The sequence below is a fragment of the Myotis nattereri genome (genome assembly GCF_964212035.1).
Source record: "Myotis nattereri genome assembly, chromosome: 9".
In the NCBI taxonomy this organism is placed as follows: Eukaryota; Metazoa; Chordata; class Mammalia; order Chiroptera; family Vespertilionidae; genus Myotis; species Myotis nattereri.
Window position 1 is genome coordinate 125477 of NC_138084.1, and position 17447 is coordinate 142923.

The window sequence follows — 17447 nt, forward strand, 5'->3', positions numbered from 1 at the left end:
GCTTGGCTCAGAGCCAGCACTCAGGAGAAACAAACAACTTGGGGGGCAGGAGGATGAAGCACAGGGAACCAGGGGCTCCTTTGGGCTGGAGCTGGGCTCAGGGCCTTCCTCCTTCCCTGAGCCAGGCTGGGCCCCAAAGAAGGAGAGCCCTGCTCAGAAGAGAGGTCCTGGCCAGCAGGGGACTGTGAGCGCAACAGGGGAGATACCGAGCAAGGATGCATGGCCAGGTCAGCTACTGGGGGTGTGGTGGGCCTGGCTGCACTGGGCTCACTCCATGTCTGAAAAGTGGGGAGGCTGGGCCTTGGGAGGGCCAGGAGAGGACCATGGAAGCCCCGACAGACCCGCAAGGGCCTGGACCCACAGGAGTTGTCCATGTTTTTCTAGAACTGTGTGTGGGAGGGGGAGGGTTGAGAGAGGGGGATGCCTAAACCAGCTTTCTCCCCCTGCCAGGCCCAGGGTGGGCCCAGTGGGTGGGAGGAAGGTAGAGGTAGGGGGCTAGGGGTGGGTGGGGGTGTCCAAGGGGGGTGGGGGGGGGGTGGGAGAGCTCCTTTTCTGCCAAGCCCAGATATGGTCTGGGGGTACCCTTGATCCCTAAGAACTCTGGCTGTGTTCTGAGCAGATGACAGTAACTGAGTGGCTGTCCTCGGGGTCCCCTTCTGGAAGTAGCCAGTGTGTGGGTGACAGGTTCCCAGGCTGTGCCTGACCAGGGGAATATACTTAGACCACGAGTATTTTATAACCTACGGTTATTTCTCCCCCAAATGAGCCCTTAAAACCTGGCGTTCTGCAACAGGGGCAGCGGGGTAGGGAGGTGTCCACTCTGGAGAGGGCGGTGACTTTCCAAGCCACCAGCTCTGACCCTGGGTTCTTTCCAGCCCCGGAGCTAGAGTCTACCCCTCCCCAGCTTTTGGCTGCGCCCTCCCATCAGAGCGTTGGCACCTGATGACATGGGCTCTGAGCCTCAGGCCCCCAGCCGGGCTCAGCTCCGCAGGGCAGCCTGCACCTCCTCTGGGCGCAGGTGTGGAGGGGCAGGGAGGCCCGGGGAGCGCGCTGCGGAGGGTCTGAGGTGGGCCACCGGCGAAATTGAACACCTCTCGGGTTTACAGCTCCGCAGCGGGTCTTGGCCTCCCGCAGTGGCCGCCGAGCCAGGCGGAGCAAAGTCCAAGCCCAAACGTGAGCTGGGCCCTGGCTCCCCGGCTCCCCACAGACGATCGCGGCCACGCTGGCCTGGGTGGGCGTGCAGGGCCCCGCGCAGAGCCCGGGAGGTGGCGAGGCGGCGTCCGGTGTCTGGTCCGGTCCAGCCGGATCTTTTGGCTCGGGCTCGTGGCTCGCGGCTTGGGCAGCCTCAGGTGGGACCCGCGCTCCCTGTCGGGCAGGTCGGAGCGCCGCGGTCCCTGCGCTCCCGGCGGTGCGTGCGCGCCCTCTGCCGCCCGCCTGCACCCCTGGCGCAGCGGGGAGGACGCCCTAGGCGGGCGTTTCTCAAAGCACCCTTCCTTCCGGTACAACGGGAAAGCGGTTCGCTTTTTTCTTGCTAATTTGCAACTCAGCGCACGCTTAGTAGCCGTTGATGCAGGGTTTCCATTTCCCACGACCTGACTTTTTAAAAGGCCAAGGCCCAGTTAGTAAAATGCACGTCTCGGATGAACAGTAGAACATGGTTTTGACAACCATATGCGCCCGGTTGGTTACCAGGCATTTCCGTCCTCAGAGAGCTCCCTGCCCCTTCGCAGACAGTGGTCCACTCACCTTCGGACCTATCGCGGCGGGGCATGCTGCCTGTTCTTGAACTTCACGGACACGGCCCGCTTTTGTGTTCACTCAAGGAAATGCTTTTGAGATTCCCACCACCCAGTGATCAATCTCGGTGGTATTTGTATTTTATGGACGGGCGGTGATATTCAACCAGCTCTCTATGTTGTCAGCTCATTCCCCCATTCCAGCTACTTAGAACAATGCAGTGGGCAGCGTCTTTCTATGTGCCCTTAGTAACACATTACAGGTGATTTTATTTCTTGTGTTTTTTATTATGATATTTAAAAACTTACAAATAAGCACAGTGAGAACACTATAACAAACACCTATGCCCTAGACCAGTGGTTGGCAAACTGTGGCTCGTGAGCCACACGCGGCTCTTTGGCCCCTTGAGTGTGGCCACGAAGTTTCAATCGCACTGTACGTGCTCAGCCGGACGTGGTATTTTGTGGAAGAGCCACACTCAAGGGGCCGCAGTTTGCCGACCACTGCTCTAGGCCTCACCATGTCAGCATTTTTCTTTTTTTTTTTAACATGTAATTTAATTCAATTTATTTATTTATTTTAAAATCTTTATTGTTGAGACTATCACAGATGTCCCCCCTTTTCCCTCCGTTGCCCCTTTCCACCCAGTTCCATCCCACCCTAGGCCTTCACCACTCTATTGTCTGTGTCCATAGGTAATGCCTATATGAACATAAATTCTTTGGTTAATCTCTTCTGCCACCCCCCACCCCTTCCCTCTGAGATTCGTCAGTCTGTTCCATATTTCCATGCCTCTGGTTCTATTGTATTCATCAGTTTATTTTGTTCATTAAATTTCTTGCTCATTTATTTTTATTTTTACATTCAATTGTTCATAGTTATGTATTTATTTCCCCTTCTTCTTCTTCTTTTTCAAAAACGCCCTTCAACATTACATGTAACACTGGTTTGGTGGTGATGAACTCCTTTAGCTTATTCTTGTCTGTGAAGCTCTTTATCTGACCCTCAATTCTAAATGATAGCTTTGCTGGGTAGAGTAATCTTGGTTGTAGGCTCTTGTTATTCATCACTTTGAATATTTCTTGCCACTTCCTTATGGCCTGCAAGGTTTCTGTTGAGAAATCAGCTGACAGTCGTATGGCTACTCCCTTGTAGGCAACTGACTGTTTTTCTCTTGCTGCTTTTAAGATTCTCTCTTTGTCTTTTGCTCTTGGCATTTTAATTATGATGTGTCTTGGCGTGGGCCTCTTTGGGTTCCTCTTGTTTGGGACTCTCTGAGCTTCCTGGACTTGTAAGTCTATTTCTTTCACCAGGTAGGGGAAGTTTTCCATCATTATTTCTTCAAATAGGTTTTCAGTATCTTGCTCTCTCTCTTCTTCTGGCACCCCCATGATGCGAATGTTGGTACACTTGAGGTTGTCCCAGAAGTTCCTTACACTATCTTCATATTTTTGGATTACTTTTTCTTTTTGCTCTTCTGATTGGTTGTTTTTTGCTTACTCATATTCCAAATCCCTGATTTGAGTCTGGGCAGCCTCTACTGTTGATTATCTGTAGATTATTCTTAATTTCAGTTAGTGTATCTTCATTTATTTATTTTTTAAATATACTTTTATTGATTTCAGAGAGGAAGGGAAAGGAAGAGAGAGAGAGAAACATCAATAATGACAGGGAGTCATGACTGGCTGCCTCCTGCACGCCCCACACTGGGGATCGAGCCTGCAACCTGGGCGTGGGCCCTGACCAGGAATTAGTTTTCTGTTCAGGCAGCTTCAAAATTCAGAAAATGTCTTAAGGGGAAGATCTGCCTGTGTCTGTGGCAGAGACTGTTATCTGGGAGGACATTGCGGGCTCAGCACCACAAGGTGACTAGAGTCCAGTGGCTGTGGCAGCCTCAGGTCAGCCACGTGGCCTCGCTCAGGGCCCAGAGATCACAGTGGCCCTGTCCCCTATGCCAGCACTGGCGAGTGCCAGCAGCTCTGCTGGTTTCTCTCTCTCCGGGGAGAGCCCCTCTTTCTGGGTGAAGCCTGTGGGTCAGCCCACACCCAGATGTGACTAATTCCCCAAAGGACGAGAGCACAGAAATGATGCTCAGGGCATCTCAGACTGGCATTGCTCTTCAGACTTTTCTGTGGTCTCCATGGCCTCCCCCGATCTCTACCGTCATATAGGATTATTCTTACACTTTGAAACGCCACCTGCAATTTGCTGGTGCCTTTTAGCCTGTGGGTTTTGTCCCTGAGTGGCCTTTGCTAACTGCTGCAGTGGATGGCTGCCCTCCCAGAAGCATCGTGTCCCTCAGACGCAGGAACTCGCTCTCCTGGTTTTCATCGGGAGAGATCACCAGGCCTCTCAGAGGTCAGGACTGTGGGCGCAGAACAGGCTGCGTAGCTCCTGTCCTGGCTCCAGAGCTGTCCACGGCGAGGCTGTAGATGAGGGTCCCTGCTCTGTGGTTGTCCCAGGGCGGGCGGGACCAGCCTGCTGCCCCACATGGTTGAGATATCACGGCTGAGGATACCACATGGTATCTGGGAGGGCAGGACAAGGTGCACTAGTCACACAGGGAGGCCCTGAGGGGGCAGGCAGGCACAGTGGCCTGAGTGAAGAGAGGGACCATGCTTCTTCTTTTTTTTTTTTTTTAATATATTTTATTGATTTTTCATAGAATCGGAAGGGAGAGAGATAGTCAGAAACATCGATGAGAGAGAAACATTGATCAGCTGCCTCCTGCACATCTCCCACTGGGGATGTGCCTGCAACCCTGGTACATGCCCTTGACCGGAATCGAACCTGGGACCTTCTAGTCCGCAGGCCAACGCTCTATCCACTGAGCCAAACCGGTTTTGGCAGGACCATGCTTCTGTTAGGGGAGCAGTCTGGGCTTAGGGTGTCTGCGCAGGCTGGGGTTCTATTTCCCCACCAGCGGCAATGGGCCTTCTCATTGGCTCACCCTGTGTGCGTGTGTGGGGTGGGGAGGGGGGAGGGCTGAAAACCGTCAATGGTCCAACATGAACAATGGAGTCCGGCTCATGTGGCACTTACTCTTTGTGCTTTGTTTATTTTAAAAATTTTAAATTGATTTTAGAGAGAGGAGGGGAGAGGGAGAGAGAGACACATTGAGGTAAGAGAGAAATATCAATTAGTTGCTTCTTGTATGCACTCCAACTGGTGATCAAACCCACAACCTGGGCATGTGCCCTGACTGGGAGTCAAACTGATGGCCTTTCGGTGCACTGGACCATGCTCAACCAACAGAGCCACAGCGGCCAGGGCTGCGTGAGGCGGCCGTGAGGGCCCAGCATGGTGCCGGAGCCACATGAGAGCACACAGAGGCGACTGCCTTTTGGTCTGGCTGCTTCAGCAAAGGTAATGCGTCCACACCTGCCCCTGCTGAGCCCTGAGCCCTGAGCCCAGAGCGGGCGTGTGCAGACTCACCTGCCCAGCCATCACCAGTCCCGTCCCTGGGGCTGTTACCGCTCGGAGACCACTTCCTGGCCACTTTACAGGTGCGGACACGGAGGTTCTGGGAGGAGAGGGATCACTCAGGCTGTTCGCCAGTCGGCGTAGTAAACACACAGGGAGTCTGGGAGACGAAGGGCAGGTCAGAGCTGGCAGAGGGCACCCTGGAAGGGGATCCCTGAATTGAGCGTGGCCACAGGTGCCACTGCAAAGCCTGCGGTCTCCCCACAGAGGAATATAAACAGACAGACACACCAACACAGCAATGGGGTCTGGGGCACGGGCTTTATTCGCTGCTAAAAGGAAGACAGACACCACCCAGTGGCCTTTGCAGGAGCAGGACGGAGGGACCTGTGCTGTCCCGCTCAGATGTCCCCACTGGAGAAGGTGTCAGGTGGGCAGGGCTTGGGGACAGGCCTTCGCTGCAGGTGGGAGACAGAGCTCTGCAAGTCATTCTTGGACACAGGTGCCCATGGCATTTCTTGCAGGAGGTCAAAGAGGACGCTCACAGGTGGCAAGGGAGGAGGATGGGAAATAGGGCTGTGTTGGAGAGAGACAGTCCTTCAGGGGAGAGGCAGGAGCGGGCTAGGCTGGAACCCATGACTCCTGACCCAGACAGCACCAGCTTTGGGAAGAGTCCCAGCAAAACCTAAAAATCAGATCTTGCACTGGCAGCAGACAGGGGCACAGCAGCTGGACTGGCAGCAGCAGGGTTTGCAGCAGCTGGACTGGCAGCAAACGGGGGCACAGCAGCTGGACTGGCAGCAGCAGGGTTTGCAGCAGCTGGACTGGCAGCAGCAGGGTTTGCAGCAGCAGACAGGCACACAGCAGCTGGAGCCACAGCCCCCCTTGCAGCCCCCACAGGAGCCACAGCCCCCCTTGCAGCCCCCACAGGAGCCACAGCCCCCCTTGCAGCCCCCACAGGAGCCACAGCCCCCCTTGCAGCCCCCACAGGAGCCACAGCCCCCCTTGCAGCCTCCACAGGAGTCACAGTCCCCCTTGCAGCCCCCACAGGAGCCACAGCCCCCTTTACCGCAGCTGGAGCAGGAACAGGCTGGCACACAGCAGCACACGGGCACACAGCAGCTGGAGCCACAGCCCCCGGAACAGCCACAGCAGCTCATGGTTCTGGTGGTTGAGGGGGGAGCAGGTCAGAGCAGCAGGTGGAGAGGGAGGTGGTCAGGTGTGGAGCCTCCTGGGCCGGGGGCCTTTATATACCTGCCGGGGTCAGGGGTCAGGGGTCAGGGGAGATGCTGGGCACATGGTCGCTTCCTGGTTCCTGTTTGTGCCATATTTAGGACCTCTTTCACTTGTTTTCCTAGATGTTAGATCCATGTGCCATTACTGGCTGTCAATCGCACATCGTGACCCAATTCCTTTGCTCAGTCCACGTTCAGACTTGAGGGAGCCCCCTCACCCTAGGGTCCAGCGCATTTCCATTGCCTGGAGTGTGTGTGTGTATATATATATTTCAGAGAGGAAGGGAGAGGGAGAGAGGAATAGAAACATCAAGATGAGAGAGAATAATTGATTTGCAGCTTCCTACACGCCCCACACTGGGGATGGAGCCCGTAACCAGGGCACGTGCTCCACTGGGAATCAAACCATGACCTCCTGGTTCATAGTTCGATGCTTAACCACTGGGCAACACCAGCTGGGCCAATTTGATTTTTTAAATATTTTTTTAGAGAGAGAGAGAGGAAGGGAGAGGGATAGAGAGAAACATTGATGAGAGAGAAACATCCATCAGCTGCCTCCTGCACACCCCTGACAGAGTATCGAGCCCACAACCTGGGCATGTGCCCTGACCAGGAATTGGACTGGTGATTTCTTGGTTCCTGGGTGGACTGACGCTCAACTGCTGAGCCACACTGGCTGGGCTGATTTGATTTTTAAAAACGATGTATTTTAGCTGTGCAAAGGGTATAAATAATATCTCTCTATAAACAGGGAATACGCTAATTAGCCGGCGTCATGCCTGCTCAGGAGGGGCTGCGCGAGCAGATGGGTGGGAGGGGACTGTGTGCCGCCCCCACTGCAGTGGCCACGGGGAGGCTGGGGCACCTCCTCCGGCGATTTCAATCGCCCACTGGGCCGCTAGCATCAAATAAACATGTAATAAGCTACGAAAAGAATCACAAAGCTAGATAAGCTCCTTCACGCATCTGTCCAGATGTCCCCACCCTCCCCCCATTGGCAAACTCCTGAGTTTGGAGTTTATCACTCCCATGAGGTCTTTACATTCTTAATAAATATTTATGTTCTGCCAACACAGCATTTTGCATACTTTACACTTTATGGACTTGGTAAGATACTATATTTCTCCTGCAAATTGCTTTTGAAATGATCACATTAGAGATTTTAAAAAAATATATTTTATTGATTTTTTTTAGAGAGAGGAAGGGAGAGGGATAGAGAGTTAGAAACATCAATGAGAGAGAAACATCGATCAGCTGCCTCTTGCACACCCATTACTGGGGATGTGCCCGCAACCAAGGTACATGCCCTTGACCGGAATTGAACCTGGGACCCTTCAGTCCGCAGGTCGACGCTCTCTCCACTGAGCCACACCAGTCAGGGCCACATTAGAGATTTGTGCAGGGGGCCCCGGGGTGGCTGAAGGTGCAACCTTGAGTGTCTGTTTACCTGCTGGTGGATATTTTGTTTCCAGTTTGTTGCTATTTCATCCTGCACTATTGACCCTCGAACCCCCTGGAGCCCGGGACTGGCGCTCCCAGCTGGTCTTGCGCTGCACCCTGAGCCCGGAGCGGGCATTGCCAACTTGCCCTCTAAAGCCATCGTCCCAGCCGGCATCCCAGCCTGCGCTTGTCACTGTGAACTTAGTACTGCGATCCTTCCCGGTTACTTGTGACACTTCACGCCTTTTCTGCTTCTTTGCCATTAGAATCTTCAGTTAATTTCCTCTCTGTTCCTTTGCCCACTGAACAAAATCGGGCTGCTTCTTATCCTGTGGATTTCTGAAGTTCTTTCAGTTTTCTGGATTCTAATCAGTAACATGCATCACAACTATCTTTTCCCTGTCTGTGGCTTTTTTAAAAAAAGAACTTTCCCCCTTTTTGGTGATTTCTGGTATACCGGGTTTTAAAATTTGAAGGTAGTAAGATGTATTCATCTTTTTCTTAAGAGTTCATATTTTTGTTTTGTTTTTTTAATCTGGAAAATCCTTTCCTCCCCTAAAATTATTAAACAGATATAATCCTCTATGTATTATTTTTTTCAGTTTGAAAGTTTGGAGTTAAAAAGTCTATTTGGAATTTAATTTTGTGTATTACCTGATGTAGGGCTTCCATTTACTAAGTGAGTAATTGACCTGCCTGGTGTCGCTGTCTCCCGGTGGTCGGCAGAGTGAGGTCCTGCCCAGTTCCCGGCCTTCCTCCCGTCTGTCCCTGGCGTCTCTCCAGGACTGTGTTGGGACATCCGCTCCCTGACCAGCGGAGCCAAGAGTGACCCTGGCATGGGCCAGCCTTCCTCTCTCTTTCTCTACAGAACCAGGTCCTGGAGTTTCATGAAGTAACCTTGTCAGGATATTTATTGTACTTGCAGTGAATCAATAGATTAATTTGTGAGAGAATGACCATTTTAATGTTTGAACATTCTTATCCATGACTGCCATATGTTTGTCAATTTATGTAGAAGGTCTTTAGAAGGTAAAACTTAAATGTTTTTTCCTCTACAAAGATCTTGCGTTTGTTATTTGTTCGTCATTACCTTCGTGGGGAGGGAGTTGTTCTTATAAATGGTACCTTATAGAGTTACATTTTCTATCTGCTGTTGATTCATTTTTGTATATTGATCTTGTTCTCAGCAACCTTGGGTCCTATTTTCAATTCTTTTTTTTTTTAAGTTTTTACTGATTTCAGTTAGGAAGGGAGAGGGAGAGAGAGAGAGAAACATCAATGATGAGAAAGTATCATTGATTGGCTGCCTCCTGCATGCCCCCTACTGGGGATCAAGACCACAACCCAGGCATGTGCCCCCAACTGGAATCGAACCCGGGACCTTCAAGTCTGCAGTCCAATGCTCTATTCACTGAGCCAAACCAGCTAGGGCTTAATTCTAATAAAGTATCTGTAGATGCTCCTCGGTTTCCTGTGGACACTCATGTGTTTTTGTGAATTATTCGTTATTCCTTTTTCCCCATCTTTATAACTTTATTTCTCTTTATGCCTTACTGTGCTGTCAGGACGCTGCCTTATAGTCTTGCTCATTCCCGATGTTAAAGGTAATGCTTCTAACCTATACCGTTAGGGGAAATGCCTTTTGTAAACTTTTGGCAGAAAATTTCGTCAGATTCAGGGAGGTCCCTTTATTCCTAATTTGGCAATAATTTTCCCTTTGTCTTCAGTGGGCGTAGACCTTCCCTGAATGCCCTTCTGCAGCCACTGAAACGGCCGGAGAGGTTTATCCTGAGGTTACTATGGTGACTTTCAGAATGAATTTAAACATGCAAGTGGCCTTGCCTCCCTGGGCGTCGTCCCCAGTGGCTGGCACACAGTTTAGGTGAATAACGCGTTTTTAGGCGAATAACGCGTTTTTAGGTGAATAACGCGTTTTTAGGTGAATAACGCGTTTTTAGGTGAATAACGCGTTTTTAGGCGAATAACGAGATGGCAGTGCTTTCACTTCTCCCCACCGCCACCCTCTGGCGGCGCCTGTGAGCTGCTGTGGCCCCGGCTTCCTGCCGGTGGCAACGTCTGTCCGCCGTGGGGCTCTTCATTCCCTGACCGCTGGGCAGAACCTGTCCGTGCAGTGACCCCGCAGGGAGTGCGGGGAGGGCGAAGGTTTGCTCGCGGGATGCGCAGAGCAGACCCGTCCCTCGTCCTTTCCCGTTTCTTCCTCCGGGGAGAGGCGGCTCATCCAGGTTTCCGTGGCTTGTAGACGCTTCCCGCGGCCTCTGGTTTGAGCGCCCGCCGCGGGGGGCGTCTGTGCCCGCTCCGCCCTCCCTCCTCCCCTTTCAGGTCTCTGACCAACTTTGCTCGCTGGTGGCAATCTTCTTAGCCTTTTCAAAGACCAGCTTGGGATGGTATTGACGCCCTTTACGGCTTGTTTCAACATTTGTTTACTTCCTCCTTCTCTATTATTTTTCTCTGTTGTTGTTTTTCTACTCTCTTAATGTGAATGCTCATTCATCTCCAATCTTCCTTTTTCTGGCTCCAGCATTTAGGGCTGAACATTACTTTAAAGTAAGGTTTGGTTAGGTAGCCCAAGTCTGGGTACCTAGTATCTTCATGATCAGTCAGTTCTAACTATTGTCTCTTTTATTTTAAATCCTCACCCGAGGATGTTTTTTAGAGAGAGGAAGAGAGAGAGAGAGAGAGAGAGAGAGAGAGAGAGAGAGGTCGACCGGTTGCCTCCCATACCCAATGGGGGATTGAACCCGAAACCTGGGCATGTGCCCTGATCAGAAATTGAACCCACAGCCTTTTGGTTCATGGATGCCGTGTCAGCCAACAGAGCCACATCAGCAAGCACTGTCATATGGTTTTTAAATATATAATATATTTGTATTGATTTCAGAGAGGAAGGGAGAGGGAGAGAGGGAGAGATAGAAGCATCAATGATGAGAGAGAATCATGGATCGGTTGCCTCCTGCACGCCCCACACTGGGGATCAAGCCCCCAACCGGGGCATGTGCCCTGACCAGGAATCAAACTGTGACCTGCTGGGTAATAGGTTGATGCTCAACTACTGAGCCACGCATTTTTTGCTTTGACTGATTTAGAAGTTATACGCTACATTCCGTTTCATTGACAACCCTATGCATTTTATTCTGAAAAATGTATTTATTTGTTTATTTTTCACTTCATGCCTGTTTTAGACAAGACTGTCTAAATATAATGACACCTTTTCCTGCCCCGCCCCAGGAGTGCCAGGAACTGGGACGGAGGCCGCTCACCCCTTCGCGTCATGCGTGGGTGTTTGCCAGCGTCTGGGCTGCCCCTCGGCCCTTCCTTCCCTCCAGCTCATTGTTTATTTACACAGTCGTGTGCTCACCACCCGCCTGCTCACCACCCCCCTGCTCACCACCCCCCTGCTCACCACCCGCCTGCTCACCACCCCCCTGCTCACCATCCCCCTGCTCACCACCCGCCTGCTCACCACCCGCCTGCTCACCACCCCCCTGCTCACCACCCGCGTGCTCACCACCCCCCTGCTCACCACCCCCCTGCTCACCACCCCCCTGCTCACCACCCGCCTGCTCACCACCCCCCTGCTCACCACCCCCCTGCTCACCACCCGCGTGCTCACCACCCCCCTGCTCACCACCCCCCTGCTCACCACCCCCCTGCTCACCACCCGCGTGCTCACCACCCCCCTGCTCACCACCCCCCTGCTCACCACCCCCCTGCTCACCACCCGCGTGCTCACCACCCCCCTGCTCACCACCCACCTGCTCACCACCCGCCTGCTCACCACCCGCCTGCTCACCACCCGCGTGCTCACCACCCGCCTGCTCACCACCCGCCTGCTCACCACCCGCGTGCTCACCACCCCCCTGCTCACCACCCGCCTGCTCACCACCCGCCTGCTCACCACCCGCCTGCTCACCACCCGCGTGCTCACCACCCCCCTGCTCACCACCCGCCTGCTTACCACCCGCCTGCTCACCACCCGCCTGCTTACCACCCGCCTGCTCACCACCCCCCTGCTCACCACCCGCCTGCTCACCACCCGCCTGCTTACCACCCGCCTGCTCACCACCCCCCTGCTCACCACCCGCCTGCTTACCACCCGCCTGCTCACCACCCGCCTGCTCACCACCCCCCTGCTCACCACCCGCCTGCTTACCACCCGCCTGCTCACCACCCGCCTGCTCCGAGTTTGGCCGCAGGTGCCTCCCCATGCTGCTTGCAGCTGCCTCCTGACCTCGGAACCGGAACCGGAACCAGAACCGCTCATTCTGAGGCTGAGTGGGCAGCAGGCCGAGGAGCGGGGAGAGGCCTGGGTGCTGCGGGACAGAGCTGCACACCCTCCCCAGCAGGAGGCTGCCAGTGGCCAGGAGGTTCAGAGGAACCGCCCCCACCCCACACGATGTGCATGGCTCTGGGCTCAGGTGAGGCGGCGCCAAGAGCCAGGGTCCGGGTTCTGCAGAAACGAGGGAAGGGAGGGGATGTGGAGGACAACGGGCCACTTGCCGGCCCTGGGCCCTTAGGGCTTGGGACCTGGTGGGGCTGGGAGGTCAGAGGGCATGTTCTGTGGGCAGCGCTCCTGGGAGAGGAGGGTGGGTGAAGCTGGTGCTGCCAGGGCCCAGGGCCAACACCACCCGGAGGAGAGACCTCGGCACCACCTGGGGCCGCGCTCCTGGCCACCAGGACCAGCTGAAAGGTCCGTTCTTGCAGAGATATGATAATTTGCCTGGAAAACCTCAAAGAACGAGCAGTAACAGTAAAATAAATGTTTTCGAGGTTTCTAGACCAACAAACAAAAAGCAGAGCCTTTCTTTTTGCATAAATAATTAGAAAATCAAGTGGAAAATCAGGCATTATTTAAAGTAGCAACAGCCCGGCTGGTGTGGCTCAGTGGTGAACCAGGAGGTCACCGGCTCGATTCCCGGTCAGGGCACGTGCCTGGGTTGCAGGCTCCATCCCAGTGTGGGGCGTGCAGGAGGCAGCCGGCTCACGGTTCTCTCTCATCACTGATGTCTCTCTCTCTCCCTCTCCCTTCCTCTCTCTCTAAAATCATCTTTAAAAGGAGGAGGTGGCTTTTGGGAGGAGACGTCTGTGGGTTCGTGAGCCCCGAGGCCTGAGGTGGAGATGCCCCAGAGCCTCCGCAGCCAATGGAAAGGCTGGGAACCCGAGGAGAAATGGGGGGCCAGGACTCGCTCCAGGGGCTTGTCTGCTGATTGGGGAGAGTGGGCTGCATTGAGGTCTGTTTTAGGGCGTGTCTCACAGTGGTGCCAACTCTGCCGGGAGGACTTCCCCAGGGCACTCGCCCCCCCCACTCCCGAGGGAGGACACCCCCTGCTCCCCTACCCCCATTTCAAGTGCTTTCCCAGTAACTCCCTGATGGCCGTCTGGGGCTGCCCTGTCTGCAGGCGGGTCAGCGTCCGTCTCTCCTGCAGAGGCCGTGCCCTGAGGGAAATCCATGCTTTGGGGCTCACCGGGTCTTGGCATCAAAGTCAGCCGTGAGTTTTGGTTCCTAGCTGCTCGGCCTGCCGTTACGTGTGATTGTGATGATACAGAAACCCACGCTCCACTATGTCACTCTCCCGCACCCCCCTTTCCAGGGTCTGAAATAATACTTCCTTTCAAGACCATCAGATAAACACCACCACGCTCCAGGGTGGGATGGGGCCCTGCAGCACTCACTCCCTCTCCTGAATGTCGTGGAAAATAGCTGACATTGTATTTCTAGATCATTCTCCCCTCCCCCTCCTTCGTCTCAGGAACCCGTTCCTCAGACTTGCATCTGTCCCTCCACCCTGTTCCCACAGTGCTCACAGGGTGTTTCTGGCTTCGGCACATTTTTCTCTTATTCAAGGTCCCTTTGGCTGCAGAACCTCCTCAGTAATGTTGGGCCCCTCCTCCCCAGAAACGGTGCCATTTCCAGAGCCCTGCTTAGGTGGCCCGGTCCCAGGACAGTCCCACTGCCCGCGGTTCCCCAGATGTGCCCATGGGTCTCACTTTCCCAGTGGGACACTGGTCCAGGGAGCTGTGAGGTGACCCTTCACTTTCAATTCTAAGCTCTAAGTTTGTGTTTGGATGGAAGGTGGATGGAGGCTCAGTGGGAGGGGATCCTGGTGTTTGTGTCCTTGGGCCCTTCCAGAACCAGCCTTTCTGTCCTGGGACTTGGGAGGAGGGAGGTGGGAGGGAGGCCCTGACCCTGACCCACTGGCGCTCCCACCAAGTCCCCACTCGGTGGTGGTGGGTACCCAGTACCCGTCTGTCTGCCCAGTAGTGCCACCCAGTGCCCACTACTCTGGTGGAGTACTCTCATCCTGGAAGGGCAATGACCTTTGGCAGCTGCTGGGGAGACAGAGGCCAGTGGGTGGTTCTTCAGAGAGGAAGGGAGAGGAAGAGAGATATAAAAATATGGATGAGAGCCCTGCGGTGTGGGCTCTCGCTTATCATTGATGTTTCTCTCTCTCTCTCCCTCTCCCTTCCTCTCTGAAATCAATTTAAAAAAGACACATCAATGACAGAGAAACATTGTTCAGCTGCCTCCTACACGCTCCCTACTGGGGATCAAGCCCAAAATCTGGGCATGTACCCTGACCAGGAATTGAACTGTGCCCTCCTGGTTCACAGGAAGATGCTCAACCACTGAGCCATGCCAATCTGGCCAGTGGGTGGTTCCTGGGGACGCGCCAGGCACGCTGCATGGATCCCGGGCAGAGGAGATGGACCAGAGTCACATCTACGAAGAGGTTAGTGATGCGTCACCACCAGGAAAGAATCACACCAAGTATACAGTTGGCTACAGGGACACAGAAGTTTTATTAAAGGGAAATTCAGTTACTTTTTTACAGAAAAAGTGGAAGCAAAGGGGGAAGGAAAGCCTCATAGGGGAGGCTGGTCGCGGGGAAGGAGGGCGTGGCCAGGACGAGCCAGGGCCCTGGTGGCTGAGGAGCCAGGTGACAGCAGCCCTGGGCCATCACTCAGACACACGCCCTGGCTGTGCAGGGTCGTCCATGCATCTCAGCCGCCCGCGAGGGGCAGAGAACGACCCACACACCAGCCAGAGGGCCAGTCTCGGCTGTCAGCTGACACCTGCCTCCAGGCACCTCCAGTGACCAGGACACACTGCTCTTGTGGGAGGAGGACAGAGATGGCCGGGAGCGCTGAGCACAGAGGGGGAGCCGAGCATGAAGGACAGGAGGAGGAGGTTGCGGTGCTGCAGGGAGGACCTGATTCAGGGGATCCCCAAACACTGAGACTGAAGGTCTGGGTTCAGAGCCTCAGATCTTGCACTGGCAGCAAACGGGGGCACAGCAGCTGGACTGGCAGCAGCAGGGTTTGCAGCAGCTGGACTGGCAGCAGCAGGGTTTGCAGCAGCTGGACTGGCAGCAAACGGGGGCACAGCAGCTGGACTGGCAGCAGCAGGGTTTGCAGCAGCTGGACTGGCAGCAGCAGGGTTTGCAGCAGCAGACAGGCACACAGCAGCTGGAGCCACAGCCTCCCTTGCAGCCCCCACAGGAGCCACAGCCCCCCTTGCAGCCCCCACAGGAGCCACAGCCCCCCTTGCAGCCCCCACAGGAGCCACAGCCCCCACAGGAGCCACAGCCTCCCTTGCAGCCCCCACAGGAGCCACAGCCCCCCTTGCAGCCCCCACAGGAGCCACAGCCCCCACAGGAGCCACAGCCCCCCTTGCAGCCTCCACAGGAGCCACAGCCCCCCTTGCAGCCCCCACAGCTGGAGCCACAGCCCCCCTTGCAGCCCCCACAGGAGCCACAGCCCCCTTTACCGCAGCTGGAGCAGGAACAGGCTGGCACACAGCAGCACACGGGCTTACAGCAGCACACGGGCACACAGCAGCTGGAGCCACAGCCCCCACAGCTGGAGCCACAGCCCCCGGAACAGCCACAGCAGCTCATGGTTCTGGTGGTTGAGAGTGGAGCAGGTCAGAGGAGCAGGTGGAGAGGGAGGTGGTCAGGTGTGGAGGCTCCTGGGCCGGCGGCCTTTATATACCTGCCGGGGTCAGGGGTCAGGGGAGATGCTGGGCACATGGTCGCTTCCTTGTGTCTGGACTGTTGCCTCAGGGTCAGTTTGTGTTTGTTGTCCTTTTCCGTGTCTCCTATTGCTGGTCCATCAACAGTTTTCTAAATTTGGGCTCTTCCTCGTCCCTCTTCCCTCGGATCCAGGCAGGTGGTCACCTGCTTTCTGTGCCGACTGCATTGCGTGTGGGTGACAGCGTCGTGTTGGCTCTCTGGGCCGTTTCTCCAGGGCCTGTTGTACGAGTGTGAGTGTGTGTGTCTGTGGTCCTCTTTCTCATGTTTCTAAATGTAATCTCTTCCCAGTTTGCTTAGTCTTTATTCATGGCAAGTACTTTCCAGGACTGTTAGTGTTTGTGGAATCCTCTAGGTGGGGCCTCCTGCACTCTCAGGCGGGTGCTGTCTGTTGTCTGCGCCCCAGGTGAAGCCCAGACCCTCGCTCACCCGCAGGGGAGCTTGCTCTTGGCCAAAGATCAGTCGACCATATTTATGTGGAGATGTTTCTGGGCTCTCTGTTTGGATACGTTGGTCTATGTGCCTGTTCTTTTGCTAACACCACCCTCTCCTGACTCCTGTGGCTGAAGAGTCAGCCTTGAGGTCGGGCAGCGTCGGCCCCCCAGCTTTGTTCTCCTTCCACATCCGGTGGGTTATTCTGGGTCTGTTGCCCCCGTGTGAATCTAGAATAAGTTTGTCAACACCCACAGAATAGCTCACTGGGACCTGGTTGGGATCGCATTGGCTCTATAGGTCAGGTTGGGGAAAACTGATATCCTGACAATTTGTGTCTTCCTATCCATGAACATGGACTATCTCTCATTAATTTATTTCTTCTTTTATGTTTTTTTATCTGAGTTTTGTAGCTTACCTCATATTGATTGTGGACATTTTATTTTATTATTTTATTTTAATTTTTGTTAATCCTCATCTGAGGAAGTTTTTCCATTGATTTTTAGAGAGTGGAAGAAAGAGGGAAAGAGAGAAAAACATTGATGTGAGAGAAACACATCGATTGGTTGCCTCCTGCACGTGCCTGGACCAGGGCCCGGACCAGGGAGAAGCCTGTACCCGAGGTACGTGCCCTTGACCAGAATCAAACCCGGGACCCTTTGGTCCACAGGCTGACGCTCCATCCACTGAGCCAAACTGGCTAGGTCTGATCTTGGATATTTTAAACTAAGTGTATACTGATGTCTTCACTTTTGGGAGCTAATGTAAATGATACTGTGTTTATAATGCCCAGTTCTATTTGTGCAGGAAAATAGGAAAGTGACTGACTTTTGTATATTAACCTTGCATCCCTAGCCTTTCTATGATCACTTGTAAGTTCTCGGATTCTTTTTCTTGCAGATTCTTTCGAATTTCTTACATAGACAATCATGTAATTTATGAACGAAGAGCTTCCTTCCTTCCTTCCCAATCAGTGCTCCTCTGACCTCCTTCTCTTGTCTCATTGCCCCAGCAAGGCCTCCCAGTGCGGTGTTGGAAAGGAGTGGTGAGAGGGGACATTCTTGCTCGAACCCGATCTTTGCAGGAAACCTTGTTTCCCAGGAAGTGTGATGTTACCTGTTGGTCTTTGTTC

At 54.1% G+C, this 17447-nt stretch overlaps 1 pseudogene across 1 annotated transcript; it reads right to left on the bottom strand.

Annotated features, from left to right (window-relative positions):
• Nucleotides 1–5852: 5852 nt before the first annotated feature.
• On the bottom strand, nt 5853–15751 carry LOC308524816 (annotated as a pseudogene). The gene is made up of 2 exons: nt 15314–15751; nt 5853–6324 (listed from the first exon to the last, which is right to left on the bottom strand). The product of its transcript is annotated as an uncharacterized misc_RNA (transcript).
• Between the last annotated feature and the right edge of the window lie 1696 nt (nt 15752–17447).